Here is an 18080-nt window from a genome sequence, read left to right as displayed (position 1 = left end):
CCCAAGGACGATTATCTGACATTCAGATATGTCTGACATCTTTGTTAGCGCTGCTCTATGTTGTGGTGTCCTTTCCTGCTTTGTTGCGCGCGTTGGTCCTTTTTGGATGCGTTTTGAAACTGTACTCTACAGAAAAGCAAAAAACAGGTATGAGTGGGACCAAAAAGTAAAATTAAGGTCAACTCATCAGTCTTTTATCTCATTATTTTCTCACTATTTCACGTTGGTAGTTGTTCCTCAATGCAGACTAACATTTATTGTTTTTATACTAATGTTTTTAACTAACCCTATTAAAAAGGACAAAACGACCTTCGTTCCGCACTGAAAAATGAAGTAGGTGGGAGCAAAATTTTGTCCCATCACTTACCAAGAAAAGGAAGCTTTGATGGCCAAATATCTTGAAAAGGTACACTTTTTATCACTAACTTTTGAACATGTCAAATCTGAACATATTCCGCGTGAAAAGAATGCAAGGACAGACACGCTAGCTAGCACCAAAAGCCTCAGGAACAATAGTTCAGTAATACAACAGAATATACTACATCTAAGTGTGATCATGGCCATCTCCAAACGCAAAGCCTTACCATCAACCAGCACCGCCCCAATGGAAGAAGAAAAGAATGAAGATGAAGAAGAAAAGCGAACATGGATTACTCCAATCAGGACATATCTTGAAAATGATGTATTACCACAAGATGAACACCTCGCGAAGAATTTGGTTAGAAAATTTTCTTTTTACACCTTTGTGAATAATCAACTTTACAGAAAAGGGTTCGCTACTCCCATGCTCAAATGCCTAGCACCTAATGAAGCTCAGTATGTAATCGTTGAGGTACATGAAGGAATCAACGGGTACCATATGGAGAAAAATCCTTATCTCACAAACTCCTGTAGGCGGTATACTTTTGACGTACAATTGAAGAGGTTGCAAAGAAACATGTGCGACATTGTATTAGATGCCAAAAGTACGCTGATATTCATCACACTTTTACTGAAGAGTTATCTTATTTGTCATATCCCTGGCCATTTTATCAGTGGGGAATGAATTTGTTAAGGCCTTTCCCAAACGCGGTTGGGGGATTGAAATGGTTAATAGTGGCCATTGATTATTTTATAAAATAGATATAGGCAAAATCTCTAGCAACTATCTCGGCCAACAAGCTTCGCAGATTCTTCTTCAGAAAGATTATTTGCAGGTTTGGTGTCCCACACACCATTATTAGTGATAATGCCACGCAGTTCGTGGATAGAAAGTTTAACGAAAAGATGATCTCGCAAATTTGAACTAGGCGACTTGTCCTCCGAAGAGTTGACATTGTCAATAAAAATGCACGATAAGGAAAACTCGAAGCAAATTGGGAAGAACAATATCACATGACAAAGAAAATTAATAAAAAGGCTTATAGCATTGAAACCTTTGTAGGATTGACCATCCCGCTCACATGGATCGCGAATAAATTTTGATGATTCTATAGTTGATATTTTTTAACTGTCTTAACAGATTCAATTATTGTGAAATTATCTTATGAATCTTTATGAATAAAACTCATTCAAATTATCATTTTCAAGTGATATGACTTTATTCTTTGAGATCTATGAAAGTTACATATTTCACTGAATAAACGAGATACATGAACCTCGTTTAAACCTACTAAAAGTAAAAGTTGACTTGGGAAACAAAATCCTAATTCAATTCCTAAGGTCTAAACCTAAGGCAGTAATCAACGGAAGATTTGAAGGCGTGAAAGCTAATCTAAAGGTTTGAACCTTAAATTATGCCTCTGAGACTTGAACCTTATGAAGTGAACCCTGATATACAGGCTACTTGAACCCTTATACCAGGCATAAAGTGAATATGATATACAAGCACTTGTACCCTAGTATCAGTCTCATATACAAGTTACCTGAACCCTGGTATCAGTTTGAAGAAAAATCTGGTACACAGGTTACCCTCACTCCATCTTGTAATATCAATGGAGGCAAGATGTTGAGCCTTCCTCTTTCTAGAGGACTTTTTCTTCTCTTTCTTGCTGGTTTACTCTTGCAATTTTCCCCCTTCTCAATGGCATATGAGGGGAGGAATCCATTCGAACATGGACAGGGCTAAGAAAAGTGAGCTTGGGAGTTGTGGATTTGGTTTGGTCTTGAACAGAAGCTTCAGGAGAAGTGAGGTGAGGCTGGCTGGTGCCCTCTACACCACCTACGACTTCAGCCCTATTATTTTATCATTACCTTCATTATCCTCAGCCTATTTGACATCTCACTCTCTGCAAACAAAGACAACTTAAAGCATTACAATGTGAGCAGAATAGAATTAAAGCATAAATATGGTGCAAGATCACAATGCTACATGCAAACCATACCAAGAAAGACCTTCATGTCCTCATCAGTGTATTATGAGAGGATGTTATAAGTACTCAACAAACCACCATTAGCTTTATACACAATGTCGCAAAGCTTCGTTATAGTCTTCCTTTCAAGCACATTTAGGTCGTTGTAATTATAGTTGGTCTTGTGACAATCTTCAGGATCATCAGTCCAGTACAGAGGAAACAGAGGGGCATCATTTTCAAAATTCAGGAAGAAGGGATGTTGATCACAAGCGGGATAGATTTTGAAGTAATCTTTTTTCCTAGAGTTAATTTTGTTGGAGTAAAGATCACAAAAGTTGTAGGATGGGTTCTTTCTAAAGGAAACCCAACTCTTACGAGAACTAGGCATTTGGAAAAGACATAGAAAGGATGAAACTGAAGGTGTGAGATTATATACTCCGCATATCATCTCGTAGAATCGTATAAATGCCCATTCATTAGGAGTAGTTGGGAAGGGGCAACATGAATTTGGTACAGAAGGTTATTTACAAAAGAAGAAAAAAGGAAAAATGAGTCCCAAAGAAAGGAAGAAAAAGTTGTACATCATCATGAAATGTTTAGACTGTTCGTCAATGCGAGATGAACAAACATGTCCATCCACAGGAATTGGAGATATCTCTCATTTATGGTCACGAGCTTTATTTTCAGTAAGATGAGTAACAAAGGACAGCTCTGCAACAGACCTAGTGGTGTGGTAGCTTGATTTTACTTTTTTAACATCCTCTAACACCCATGCGAGGCTATATGCATCTCACAGATTTAAGGTATTCCTCCTTGGAAAGGTTAGTATACTAATAATTTTACTAAGAGAGGAAGAAGTGGAATCAATATCAGAAGAAGTGGAACTCAAAAAGAACTCATAGGTATCCCACATATTTTGTGTTTCTTCAAAGGATAACTAGCAGGACACTCGTCATTCAAAGGAATGGGACTAGGACTACGAGGGGCAGGATTAGGCTGCGAGATACCTTAGAAGCAGAAAGGGGACTTGACTCAGAGTTTGAACTACTGGAAAGGATAATTGGATTTGTTAAGGAGGAAGGAATATGGGAACTAGGGCCAGCTCGTTCTAGAATATTACTCTATTACGATTGAACCCTTGGTAACTCGCGAGATTCCCCTTGACCCCATGGGATGAAGCTCCATCTTGCCTAGAGCCCCGAGATGATGATCCACCTCCATAACTCCTTGAGGTAGAAGGAAGAGTCCCTGTAACACCCCGTGTGCAGTCGGCGTATTAAACACACATATGACAGTAGCGCAGCTAAATTAATGCGGAAGCTATCTTTTTCTTTTCAATTATGACGTCATTATAATTGACCAAGTTGATTACTTATTTCCTTTTCAAAACATTGCCTGTATGTAAATTGAAATAAAGAACTAACTGAATAACCTCATGATATAAATGTGTATCTAGTCACGGAACTACAACACGTAGACCAGACAATATCCTGATACATTATACAACTCAAGTCTGAATAACCATAACATAGTCAATGTGACGTGGACAACCCTCATATTCACCAAATCAAGCAACAAGCCAAACAAAGTCTCAAATTAACTAACCATATACTGTAAATAAAACATGGCCAACATTTAAGCATATCAGTAAGACAACATGCAAATCAACTCAACTTCGGCCTCCTGCCGCTAGAGGTATCAACCCCCGAGGTACCTGCACCTGAAAATGTTCCCCAACATAGGGTGAGATCTCTAAAAAGAAATCTCAGTAAGACAAGGGATCCTCAAAGATCTCTCCACCCCAAGCTCACTTACATGTGCAATATAAGTTCCAAAACAGTAATAATATCATTTCCAAAATCTGTGCAATGCAGCATATATCCATGTCATGTGTGTATGCATCCTACTGGGCAGAGAATAAACATGTAGGAATTACATACGTCTACAACCTACAGTATAAGGAACACCGCTTGAACCTCACCCACAGATTCACGATCTTGTATGTCTCCACATACTCAGGCTTACCGTCTAGGTGGTACCCCACATACATATCATATGGCACTTGCACTCAATTAAAACAGCTCAATAGCATTTCAGTAATCATCACATCATTTCATAAAAACACATCATGCATATAAATCATCCCTCCATGAGGTATGGTGGAACCAACAATGGGAAAAACTGAGAACACAAAAGCTTACCTCTCAAGCTATCAATCCAAACTCAAGAGTCCACACCAGCCCAAGGTCCACAAACAACACAATCACAATCTGTTTAGACCAGAAATCTTATCAATATTCATAATCTAGGAGTTCATCTCATTACAATAACCTTCCCTTTTTTGTTCCATGCCATTCGACTTCTCCCAAAGCCATAAGCCTTAATCTAAGTGATTCTAACTTAGTTAACTTATTACAGAGGTTCAACTTAACCAACATAGGGTTCAGAAACCCAATCAACACTTCTGTTTGGACAGAACAGTGCACAACTCGTAATTTCCTAGAATATCCGGATATTTCACGAGGCCATATCCGGATATCACCAACCTCATATCCGGATATCAATATCTGGATGTCAATATTCGGATATCAATATGCGGATATCATATCCGGATATTTCGCGACAGAATACAGTTTCTGCATTTCGCGAAGATATCCCTTTAAGGTTCCATTTTTAAGACATTTAAACGTTAAAGCATGCATTTTTATACCCATTTAGATCAGTGATCATGTTAGCTACTTAATCCTATCATTTTTCATGCTAAGACTTGATCTTTAACAAGGAAACTCATGATCAAAGGTGAGGAACATACCCCAAAGGCTCAAAATAGAAACCAAATGTGTTCTTGGAGTCCCCAAGTCAGTCCCAAGGTTCTGACTTCACAAGGCCACAAAAATGGCTCACAATAATGGTTCTTTGCTACACAAAATGGCTTCTAGCACCATCAAATGCCAAGAAAGTACTCTCACACACCTCCACAAGGGTGGACAACCCCTAAACCTCCCCAACCAGAAGCTCCTACTCAGCGAGAAGGTGCATTTTCTCCCTCACAATGCACACTTTCAAGTGCTCACAACCTTTAGGAAGAAGAATCAAAGAGAAAGGTGGGTTTTTGGTTGAGTTTCATGAAGGGAAGATGGTGGCAAGGTGGAGAGCACAACACATCAGAATGGAGGCATGTAGGAGTTGTATATTTCTAATTCTGATCTAGAAATATGTGCATTCCTATTTATATGTGCATTAAGTTTAATCTCACTATATTAGCACTAATAGCTTCACTAATCATTTTAATCTCAAACTTCATATTCTGAACCTAGCCATTTTTTTAGGATTTTTCATATTTTTATTATAATTTTTCGCAGCACTTTGTCGGTACGCGTTTTTACGTAGCCGGTATCAGTCCTGACGTCAGCTCTCATTATTTTGACTCCAAACTTGATATTCCAGTCCTAGATATTATTCTAGGAATATATATATACTTTTTATAATTTTTCGGGTTACTTCACCGGTACGCATTTATATCGAGAAGCAGAACCGGTATCTGTATTTTTCGTCAGAAAAATGACTTTCAACGATATTAAGACCTGGTGATAATTATTCTAACCTTACCATATTTATTTAAGGTCAATTATGGAATTATTCTCTTAAACTCGTAATTAATTATTTAAATTCCTAATTTAACGGTGTGGGTTCTTACAATCCCCTAAAGCTCAGCCTTTTCCCAAGGGGAGATATCCTTGCTTGTTAACCCGCACTCTCTAGTATTAATTGACCTGGAAGACCTAGGCATAGGAAGGTCTCGGTTCTAGGCTCGTAGAGTCTAATCTCTCAGCTATTCTAAAAAATGCAAAAAATGGATGCTCATCAAACGGTTGGAAAACCCTTTACGAAACACAAAACCAAAAAAAAGAACCCAGAAACACAAAAATATGCATATAAAATGAACTTCTTATCAAAAGAAATGAAAATGAAGAAATACAGAAACTTCAACACCCAACAGATTTCCAGAAATGCAAAGCGAATAAAGAAAAAATACCTGGTATTTATATTAGAGGAGTGATATGATGAAGTTCTTCGCACAAACACTAAAGCAACTTATTTGATATGAAGATTAGCAAATGTGTCACGAAAATAGATTAGCAAAAAAAAGCAAGGGAGATGAATATGGAAGAGAAGATATTAGCTTCAATGAAGAAGGAAACACAAAATAGTAACATGTAACATTCCCTTCAAAACCCTCGAGGATAACTTATGAAAAGTAATCGAAGGGTATATGTGTAAAAACCTCACAAAAGTGAAATGGTTTTACAACAAGTGGGACGTGTGTCAACAGGAGACCAAAGGGATAATGTATTAACCCACACATAATGGAGGTTGCATTTAATGCTTCTGACAGTTTAAAATCACATCAACTGTTTATCAAGCGTCAAAATGACTAATTACCTAAACCCATTCGAGTGCAAAAACTATGAGTGCGTGGAAAGTATCTTACTACAATCAGAATATACATCTCGCATGAAGAATACATCTCACTGCTCATGCCTACAGTATAAGCAGCAAGCTGAGGGACTTCTGATCCGAGCCTACTACATATGAAATAAAGGCCCCATAGCTGAAGGCCCAAAAGGCCTAGAGAACCCCTGCGACATAGCCACAAGGGCAATACATCTTGTACCGAAAGCATGGATCTCATTTTGGACTTGGCCAACAAGCCAATCGTGTCCTAGCCTGAAAGGAACTATCATTGCCAAAAGTAGCAACTCAGGCAAATTGGCCACTCCCATGAAATAGTGAAAGGATGACAGCTCCAGCTTGCCACCATACCTGTGAATCTACTATTGAACATAGGCTTACTCCTTAAGGAATAGCCTGAGAGAGCCCACCCCTGTCCTCCAATGAATGTGAACACCGTTTTATGAAGGATAGTGAGAAAAAAAGACGTTTACGCACTATAAATACAGGGGCTTATAGCCTAGGTATGATACATCTCTTTGAATTTTTAAACCTTCTTGAATAATGAACTGACTTGAGCGTCGGAGTAGCTTTGCAAATAAACCCCCCCCCCCCCCCCGGTCGCTCTTAAGTTACCTAGATACGCAAAGTGCCGTCCAACTATCTCGCAACACATTCCACCATCTCGCCAAGCATCCCAGCATCTCGACAACAATACACACATCACTCCTACTCTTCATCAACATCTTCAATCCTCGAATGTGTCTGATTAGGCCCAGCACACTTTGAGTTGGACCGATCAGAAGTAATTACACCTCTGCACTCGATTTTGTGCAAAAACAAAGGCATTGTTCAGTACTATATTTTGTTGACATTGTCCTTTACAAGGCCATGCATGTCAAGCTAAAATTTAACTTCAGCAACAAACAAAATGGTATATCTCATGGCAATAATTTTTTTTTTTAAGATATTCCAATCGGTTCATCGCTTTGCGACTAGTCCGATTCGGGACGGGTCCTGGAATTAAGACTTTAAACCTCTTTCAAAGATGATATTGAAGAGGATCGAACACATACCTTCACCTCTACATACTCAGTTCCCTGACCCCAACTGAGCTACATCATTTGATCATGACAATATTATATTAGAATAGAATATAATGTTGTATTCTAATATATTAGAATATAACTTTATTAAAAAAAAAATAGTACTTAGAACAAACTTGCAGGCAACATTATTCTCTCTCACTGAGCTAGCTACCTCTTCATTTCATTTGTACCTGCTAATTGCTTTGAGGCCATTTTTTTAAGCCTGAACGGACAATTAACAAGGTACACTTACTTAAATCAAAAGGAAATCACACAGAAAAACCATAGATATATTGCAATGTAAGAGTGAGATGGAATGGAGGAAGATGCTGAATGTATCAAATAAATAGTCATTAATGGAGTAGCGTTTGGACGGGGTTTACATCTTGTGGTGATCAAGCTTCCACATTAAGAAGGAAAGAGTGTCAATTCAAAACTCTTAGAGAGTCAAACTGTTGGGTCCTTCTTTGGCCCCAAAAAACACCATGCGAGCCGAATTCGTCTATGATTCCGGCAATAGTCACGTGGGCTCAAGAGAGTTAGTGCCGATTCATTTTACCCTTGAATACAGCAATATTATTGCATTTATTTTTATATACTCGTATAGTTTATTAAAATTAACTAATTTTATTACAAAAGTGAAGAATTAAATATTTTAAAATTCAACTTATAATATATAAGTAAATGATTTAATGATGATAAAAACTTAAATATATCTTTCTCTTAATTTTTCATATAAGAGAAGGGGTCTATATAGGTGTGTAAATAAATCAAGCAACCTATCAATGGTCGACGGTCTAATCTAAGTCAGGTTAAATTTGACATAATATAATTAGTAAAATAAACAAATTAGAGCCTTAGAAAAGTCCCTATAGAAAATAGATCATATGCCTTTCTTTTCACTTGGTCTGACATACATGTTTATAGGTCGACTTATTCCTATTATCTATTTTAAATAAGATCAAGTAAAATAATTATTTAAATAATAAATTCATATCATTTTAATTATTTTTTTTTCTAATTCTTAATTCATCTTGAAGGCCTGATAGCAAGGCTTAAATATCCTAATAGGCTTAAAACAAATATTTTATTTTTAAAATATAGGTCATGTTAGGTCTATAATTTAGTCCACATCAGACAGATATATCATATCAACCTCAAAATATCTTATATAAATTTGATCCCAAAGTCTAATCTAATTCATTTACAGCTTTAATTTCACATAACTCACTTTACTTTGATAAATTAATCTATAGACACTTTAATTTTTTTATAATAAAAAAAAAAGATAGAGATTTGTTTATAAGAAATCATTTGAAATTACAAATGAAAGAAAAAATATTTTTCTTTTTGGGTACAATAAAAAAATGTTTTGTTTATTAACCCAGTTATTTGGTTCACATCAATTTATAGAAAAAAATAATAATCAATTAATATTTCAATAGCTTGCAGTTCAGCAATTCACTTATTCATCCAGCTATATATAATAGGTCTTTCCTATCCCAAGAACTAAAACTATGGAAGATATCCCTATAGCTTTCCCGCTTGGTTTAATCCGTAGCTATTATCAATGTCTTGGGTGCTATCTATTTTTTATCCGTAGTTTGTAAATTATATGCAATTATTCTTTTGTCCTTTGGGTTACATATTGTATTAAGCTATAACATGATATATAGGACAAGCCTCACCAATGAAGCACTCCAAAGGTTAAATCACCTAATTGCAGAAACTAAAAGACCAAAAAAGACGAGTAAGTAGGGTTCCCTTCCCAATACAACAACTTCCCTTGCAGTATATTTTACGCAAATGTTAATTTTCCATGAAATTGCAAACTTTATTTGTACTAGCTAGCTACCAATTCTGCTGTTCAATTATTTAGTTATATATGGTGAACAAATCTATACCAAACCATACAAAGGTTGGCTTAGTTTATTAGGTGCCCTCTTTATTTGGATTATTCAGGTTAATTAGAACCTTGAGCTAATAAGAATTAATTCTCTTATATATACACCAAATTAATGTGAGAGGAGTTTATATACAAGTTAAAATTGTTTCTAAGGGAGATTTAAAATTTAGAAGGTGGAAAAGGTTGAGCCAAGTTAAATGGTACTCATATAGGCTTATATAAGGAAACTAGTTATATAAGGAACCTTCCGTGGGCTGAATCATATTCATATTACAATTATGTTTGATCACTTTGAGAATGAAGAAAATAATGCCCTAGAAAATGGGTGCAAGTACTGGTGCAGTTCTAGTGTTGGACATCCTAATTGAAAGCAATACGGTAAAAGAAATAACACTTTGCTAAAGGCTATTAATCAATAATCATATTGATGTTAGGGAAAAGTATGCCTCACCTGAATTTTGTTTGCCAAATTCCTTTTAGTTGAAATACAATTCAGAGATAGGCTTCCAAATGGAGTAGGTTTTTTCCCAATTCGGACCCATTTCATAAATTTGCACTCTAAATATGAGTTTTGAAGATGAAAACCTAAACATAATTCCTATTAAAATATGGGGAAAGTGTGTCCTTTTAAAGGACACAAACTTAAGTCCTTTTAAGAGAGAGATAGATATAAAGAGATGAGTCTCATGAAAAACATAAAGATGCGGATTTCATATCTTTGTCTATCTCTCTCTTAAAAGAACTTAAGTTTGTGTCATTTGAAAAAACACATTTTTCCCTTCAAATATTTAAAAGTTGTACATCCACCCGTACCCATCTTTAATGATAACTTTAAGGGGAAAATATGTATCATTTTAAGGGACACAAAATTGTGGAGGATAAAAAGTTTTAAAGATGTGGGTCTCACTTTTTTGTAAAAGTGAAAGGATGTAAGGTGTGTCATTTAAAATGACACACCTTTTTCCCTAATTAAATGACACACCTTTTTCCCTAATTTTAAACATGAATTATATCAATAGTATAATTAATTACAATTTTAAAAACCAACAATGTATCATCTCCTATATAATTGTGAAAATTAATGCATGATAATTTTTCTACTTTCATAAGAAAATAAAGATATTTTGAAAATTGTATCAGAGAGATATAATATAAAACTAATTATAGACTTTCACTTAACAAACTAAATTTTTAGATTAAATTGGTTGCTTTGCATGCTATCAAAGCCACCGCGAGGGAGTCACGGTTCGATCCTTATCACTCCCACTTTCTAGTGAAATTAAGTCAATATTGTTGAACCATAAGTCATGAAGACTATGATATTGGAGTTTTGGTGATAACAAAACACCTACAAAGGACCAACATAACTCAACATGGATGCTCTCGATAGAAGATATGACAACAAAACATGGATGCTCTCAATAGAATACATAGCAACAAGTCCCAAATGGTACAAGAAGCCTATAACAAAGTGCAAAGTTGAAAAGAACACTCAAATTGACAAAGTCAAAGCTCAAGCCAAATTTTCAAGTTTAAAAGAAGTACTGGAAGACTCAAACAATGAAGACAAAGAAGACTCATGTGCTTACTATTTGTTATGTTTATTTAGAGCCATAGAACTTATAGGAATGAGTTTATTGAGCTTTATCGTAGGAAATGTATTATTAGACCATAAACTCATATAAGTGACACATATTCACTTTGATCATGCATACAAGATCACACACATCAAGAGCTATTATACAAGTGTGAGACATGATCATACATATTTAAGATGTCACTAGAAATCATTTAGAAGTCACTGAAAATCATTTAGATGCATTGAGATTCAAAAACCAGCATGAAATTGATTTCTATATAAAAGTAATCGAATTTTTGTTTGCAAAGTAATCGAATACTTTCTTTCTTGAAGAAGTAATCGAATACATGATGAACAATAATCGAATACTTTCTAGGTTTGAAAAAGTATTAGAATATTCCACAAAAAGTAATCGAATACTTTCATTTGGAAGTGACTTAAACTCGAAGTAATTCAAATATTTTGATGTCCAACGACTATAAATGGCTATTAACTCATTAGGCACCTATAAATACATGGGGCTCTGAATATAAGAATTAACATTGGAAAATGAAAAATCACATAGAACTTAGAATTGAACCCATATTGGCTTAGTTTTGCATATCTTTGAGAAAAAGCTCAATTACTCTCTTATTTCTCAATCTTTTTATGTTCTTTCTTTGTTGTTTGAACGTAGAGAAGTGACTCTACATCTGTTTAAAGAAATTTGGCTACTGTAATTGTTGGTGAGACAATTGGAGTGATCCTAAGGTGTAAGGTTGGGTGTAATCAAAGGTTTGGTCATAGATTTGTGAAATTCCGGTTGTAAAAAAGTTTCTTCAAGCACCTGTTGGAAACTTGATGATAGCGAACGGATCGACCTCATTCTGGATGTAGCTCTCAAGTGGTTAAAGAGAACCATTATATATCGCAGTGTGATTTTTTTCTAAAACCTTCTCTCTTTTGATTTTGATCAATTAATTTTATTTTGATTCTTTATATATGTTATATTGAACCTGTTTGAGGGTTAGGAATCATAAGTTTTCTATTTAAATTCATTCTTGCATAATTTCTTGAAAATGGTTGCTATAAACATAGATTTTCTCTATTTTCTCATTTAATTTTGATTCCGATGTATTGCCTCTGAATTTGTGTTATTAGAATTGTTTTAATTTTGTTTTGTATTGAAAAAAAAGTTTATATTATGTTTGAATTAGTTTTGGTTGAAATTCTTCTTAAAGTGTTATGTTTTTAATTGTTTCTTGCATGTGAAGTAACATATAATTAACCCCCTCTTTTGTGTGATTGCTTAGCCATCTTTTCTTTTCAAATACAAGGAAGGAAAAAAATGAACTTATGCAACATCCACGCTTCAAGCCCGAATAACTCTTTATTTATATATACAATGTGAGAAACATGCCCTATATACAAGTATAAGCAACCTAAACTTGCTTCTAACCCCGGGTCTTTGAGCAAAAAAGGTTCATTGACAGTTTAATGTACCAATTTGGTATCCGATTTTCGATATTTACCAATGGAGTCTTTTAGGGTGTGCATGTCAACCTTTTCGTAATCAACTTTTTTTTTTTAATTTTTGTTCCTGAGAACAGAAATGGATAGAAAACTCGTTTGGTTAAACCAATTTATTTTTTGTTCCCGGGAAGAACCAATTTAATTTTTGTGCATGAGAATAGAAAAAAGAATAAAAAATTCCGTTTTTTTGTTCTCGAGCACAAAATGAGAAACACTTATCTCTCTTAATCACTCTCCACCTCTACCATCACCTCCACCACCATCCCGACATGACCACTGCCACCATTGACGCTGTCGTCGTCGTACCACCAGTGTCGTCATCAGCACCACCACCCCTACCACTACCACGATGCCACTGCCACCATCACCACCGCCTCCACCCATCAGTACCACCATGCCACCACCACCACCACCACCATCGTCACCACCACCACCACCACTGCCACCAACCACCACAATCATCATCGCAGCCACTGCCACCAACACGACCACCATCGCCGCCACTATGATGCCACCACTACCACCACCGCCACAACCATCACTACCATCATCGCAGTCACTGTCATCACCACCACCATCACGGCCACCACCACCACCAACCACCACCATTATCATTGTCGCCGCTGTTGTCACATCACCACCACCGCCACCACCGCCGCAGCTACTGACATCACCATTGCCATCATCACCACCACCATTGCCGCCGCCACTACTATCACCACCACTACCACCATCGTCACAACCACTATTGTCACCACCACCACCACCATCATTACCACCACAGCTGCCGCAGCCACTACCGTCACCACCACCACCATGCCATCACCTCCACCACCATCACTACCATCATCTCGCCACCACCACACTGCCACCATCACCATATAGAAAGGAAAGTGATGATCCGAATTTTTTTATGTTTAATAGGAATTATTTTTTTATATTATTTGTTGTGTTATCAAACGTAAATTCTCATTCTCGAAATACAAATAGAACATGTTATCAAACACATTTTTTTTCTCAGAAACTGTTCCAAGGAACAAAAATGGAAAAGAATTGTTTCTTTTCAAAAGCAGTGCCACATAATAGAATGGTTGTCATGCACACCCTTAGTGCCGGGGAGGGGAGGGGTAGCGGCATCCCCTAAGAAACTCACACTTTTTTTCAAATGAGAGCTTTGAACACCCCCCCCCCCCCCACTCACATGGGTGTGCCAAGTGGCATAATCCTAGGTAGCCTTTCATTCATTCTTCGTTCCATGTTCATTAAAATACTAAATACTTCTCATTTGGAAGGCTATAACTTTGACTTGGGTATCCAAATCAGATTTTTTTTATTTCACATAACTTTTTGAGATTTACAAATAGCATTTCATTTGGCGTATTTTATCTCCCATAAACATAGTTCAAATTTGTAATAATAGTACCACAATCACAAGAGCGTTTAAATCCAGAAGCTATTAGTTTTCCCTTAAGGAACTCAAACGGTTGTGCCAAGTGCCATAATCCTAGCCAGACCAACATGTTATCGTCTATTCCTACTTTATTCCTTCTTTTCCTACTGCTAAAGTTCTTCATTTTTGTTATCAAAAAAAAAAAAAAGTTCTTCATTTTTACATTTATATGCTTTACTTTTTAAGGGATATGTCACCCTTTCTACCTCTCAACAAGTTCATACATCATATTTATACAATTAATACTAAGTTTTGTATTAAATTTATTTAACAATGATTAGATAGTAATAGATGTTGCCAACTATGAGTATAAATCTAAAAATGTGGATATTAATTGAGATTATACAAATGACAAACTAGAATGATGAACATTTATAAAACAAAAAAAAATGACAATAAATTTGAGATTAATTACCAACAATTGTAACAGACACCGACTCTTAAAAAGAGATTACTTTTGATGCACCGGCCTATAGGCGATTTCCATTCAAAAATTGATATTTAAATTAATTTTTTTTTTACTCTTCTTTGCACAACTTTCACTTTCTTTTTAATTTTAATTGGCTCGTTACATCAAATCAATGATAAGACAAATATAACTTAAAAATTTCGCCCCAAAAGTTGTTTTTCGTGAATAGGTAGTAATATCTATCGCATATCATATGTAACACTTCTCGTAATTATTGGTTTTTGTTGGGTTCAAATTACGAGTATTTTTTTAGTAATTATGATGTCATTATGCTTCATAATCATAGTAGGATACACACTCATATATAAGCGAATATATCAATATTTATACACTCTTCACATACTCCAATGTAATTTATTGAATAACAGCCTAGTCTCAGTATGACTTTTTCTGAGTAGTTTAAATTGTCAACATAGATCTCATAACTTTTTTTTTTTCGAGATTAGATCACAGAACTTTGGGACACTTCTTTTTGAACTTTTGATAGGCAAAAAAACACATTTTTAACGTTTTATTTATGAACTAATCATCTAAATTTGAAGATTTTTATTTTATTTTATACAATTAAACTAGATTTGAAGAATTTAATTAACAATTTAGTCCTTTTTGATAAGTCACGTTAGAAGAATTTAATAACATCTTTGTCCTTGCAAATTTTTTGGTCAAGTTCCATCACTTTTAGTATAATATTAAAAGAAAATCATACTCTTATGTTGGATGAGGTTGATCTCTCATATTACTCTCATATGCTTCTCTTTTTGCTTTTTTTCTTTTTTCTAAAATTTTGTGAGACCTACTTTATTTATCTCTTAATATAAGAGAACTTTTCTCATACTAGATGAGAGAAGTAATCCCCAATATTAAAACAATAACTTTATTAGTAACTGTTGTTAAATTAAATATATATAATTATGTGTGATACATCATTAAGAGTAGTTATAAAAAAAATTGTAATAATTTATTACAATTTATAAGAATTTATAAATTGTAATAAGCTTCATGTATATAATACTAGCAGGGGAACGTATCCACAATGTACGATGTCGATGGTATTTGGGAACGTATCAACTATAGTTTGTCCGAATTGAAAAATCCCACGCGCAAAACGCGCAACAAACCGAAGCACTCGCCTCAGGCTTTGAACACGTGTCATAGGGTGGTTCAAGTTGGCAAGTACATTAAATTAGTGTAAGTGAATGGGTGTGGATGAGAGTGCATGAGAGTTCAAAATGAGCAGAGTAGTGGCAGCTGAAGAGAGAGAAAGTGAAAAAAGGCTGACATAGACGTTGACCCTCTGTACGGAATGTCTCCTACTTGCTTTACGTTAAATGTTTTATCCTTATTTCCTCTTTTCTTATTGAATAATTAAGCTAAAAACTGAGTATTAAATATTTTTTGTTTTAGTTTTAAGTAATTTAAAATCATATTTCTTACTGTCAAGAGAATTTATTTCAGGGTTTCGCAATCTTTCTTTCTTTCTTTTTTTTAAACTTGATTGTAACTAGATAAGAATTGCAAACTATTTCGTTAGCTGAATTTGGCAAAATTTTCCAGTTTTTATAAGAAAGATATATATAAAAGGGGAAAATTTGCAACTGAACATAAATTATTTATTCTAATTTCAAAATAATATTATTTTGAGATTAAAAAAAATGTTTGATATTTTTAAAAATTTACTCTCCTATTGTATTATAAACTTTACTAAATTATCCTGCATTTGTTTTCAAATCATTTTAGGGTTTGCAGGAAATAATTTTATTTATTTTTGCAAAAGAAACATTAATTTCATAAAAGAAATCAAGCAACACACGTAATAAACTAGATATTTGTTTTTTATTTTAATTTCTTTATATATTTATAGGAGGTAGGATTCTTTGACACCAGTATCAAATTTCAAATTTGACACCTAATATGAGAGCAGAGCTGTTAGATCAAAAAATATCAATGACTCTGATTTACAAGCATATGATACCTTTGATTTTTTTTTTGATCTAACGGCTATCAGATAAGGTGTCAAATTTAAAATTTGACACACCTCTATTTATAGATTAATTAACTAATCATGTCGAATCAGGGCAGCAGTATCACAATATCTTCGTTTGCGACTGCAATGTTATCAAAACTAATAGAATGTTTTGACAGTTGAATATTAAGTCATGTTACTAGTCAAGAACAAATAACATCAATTAAAAATCTTGGGTTTAATATGATCCTTTATTAATAGGTTAATTTCCACTCGTGATCCTGCATAATATAAGCACCATTTTAAGCTGTCTTTTGAAGCTTGAGGCATGACACCCCTCAACGAGAAACTTTTTCGTTTTTTTTACACGATATTCTTCATTTCAAATTTACAATAACATGAACAAGATTGATCCAGCCCAAAAGATAAGAGATTTTGGGTTTAAAGAAGGCCTAGGTACCCCTCTCCTATGCTGGATCATAATGAGCTTGATACTGCAAAGTTGTCTTGGAGGTATAAAAGAGAGCATGGCGGTTACTAGTTAGTCTATATATATGTAGATACATACATTATTGTCAAAAATTAGTATAAAAATAAAAAAATTACCTTTTTATGCTTTTACTGAAGTAATATGGGTTAAAACACAAGTAAAAACTCTCCTTAGTAAAAACTGATAAAAACTCCGTGCAAAAACGTAAATATGATAAAAGCACAAGTTTATGCGTTTTTACTTAAACCAAAAAACTGAACCGGTCTTATACCAAAAAAGAAAAGAAAACTGAATCGGGTCAATTTTTAACCCATGACCCTTTTTAAAAAAAATAAATAAAAATAAAACCTATTTCCATTTCCCCTAAATCAAAATGCGTAGTATCTTCTTCTCGCTATTTGAAAAAAAAAACCCTCGCGTTAAGTTGCTATTGCACAGGAAGAAGAAGGTGAAGCTATTGGTGAAAAGTTGAAGTACCAAGCTGAGGTGGATTTTGAATAAATCTATTATGTTTTATTGCAAATGAAATTGTTAAAAGGAGCAAGAGAAAAGGACATTGAGGTCATGCAACTGATGCAAAATGATGTATTTGATTTGAATTAATTGATATAATTTAAAAATTATTACCCTTTATTTTTTTTGATATTTTGGAACTTGTTTGTAATTGTTAAAATCTTTTTTATATTTTTGGACTTATGTCTTATATAGTTACGAGACTTATATCTTTTAAATATGAAATTGTTCATTAAATTTTAAGTAGTGATTTATGTGATATTTTATTTATATATATATATATATATATATATATATATATATATAGAGAGAGAGAGAGAGAGAG

The sequence above is a fragment of the Gastrolobium bilobum genome, unplaced genomic scaffold (assembly GCF_033153095.1).
Source record: "Gastrolobium bilobum isolate Gb01-03AN ecotype WA unplaced genomic scaffold, APGP_CSIRO_Gbil_v1 utg12522, whole genome shotgun sequence".
NCBI lineage: Eukaryota > Viridiplantae > Streptophyta > Magnoliopsida > Fabales > Fabaceae > Gastrolobium > Gastrolobium bilobum.
This window is presented reverse-complemented; position numbering follows the sequence as displayed.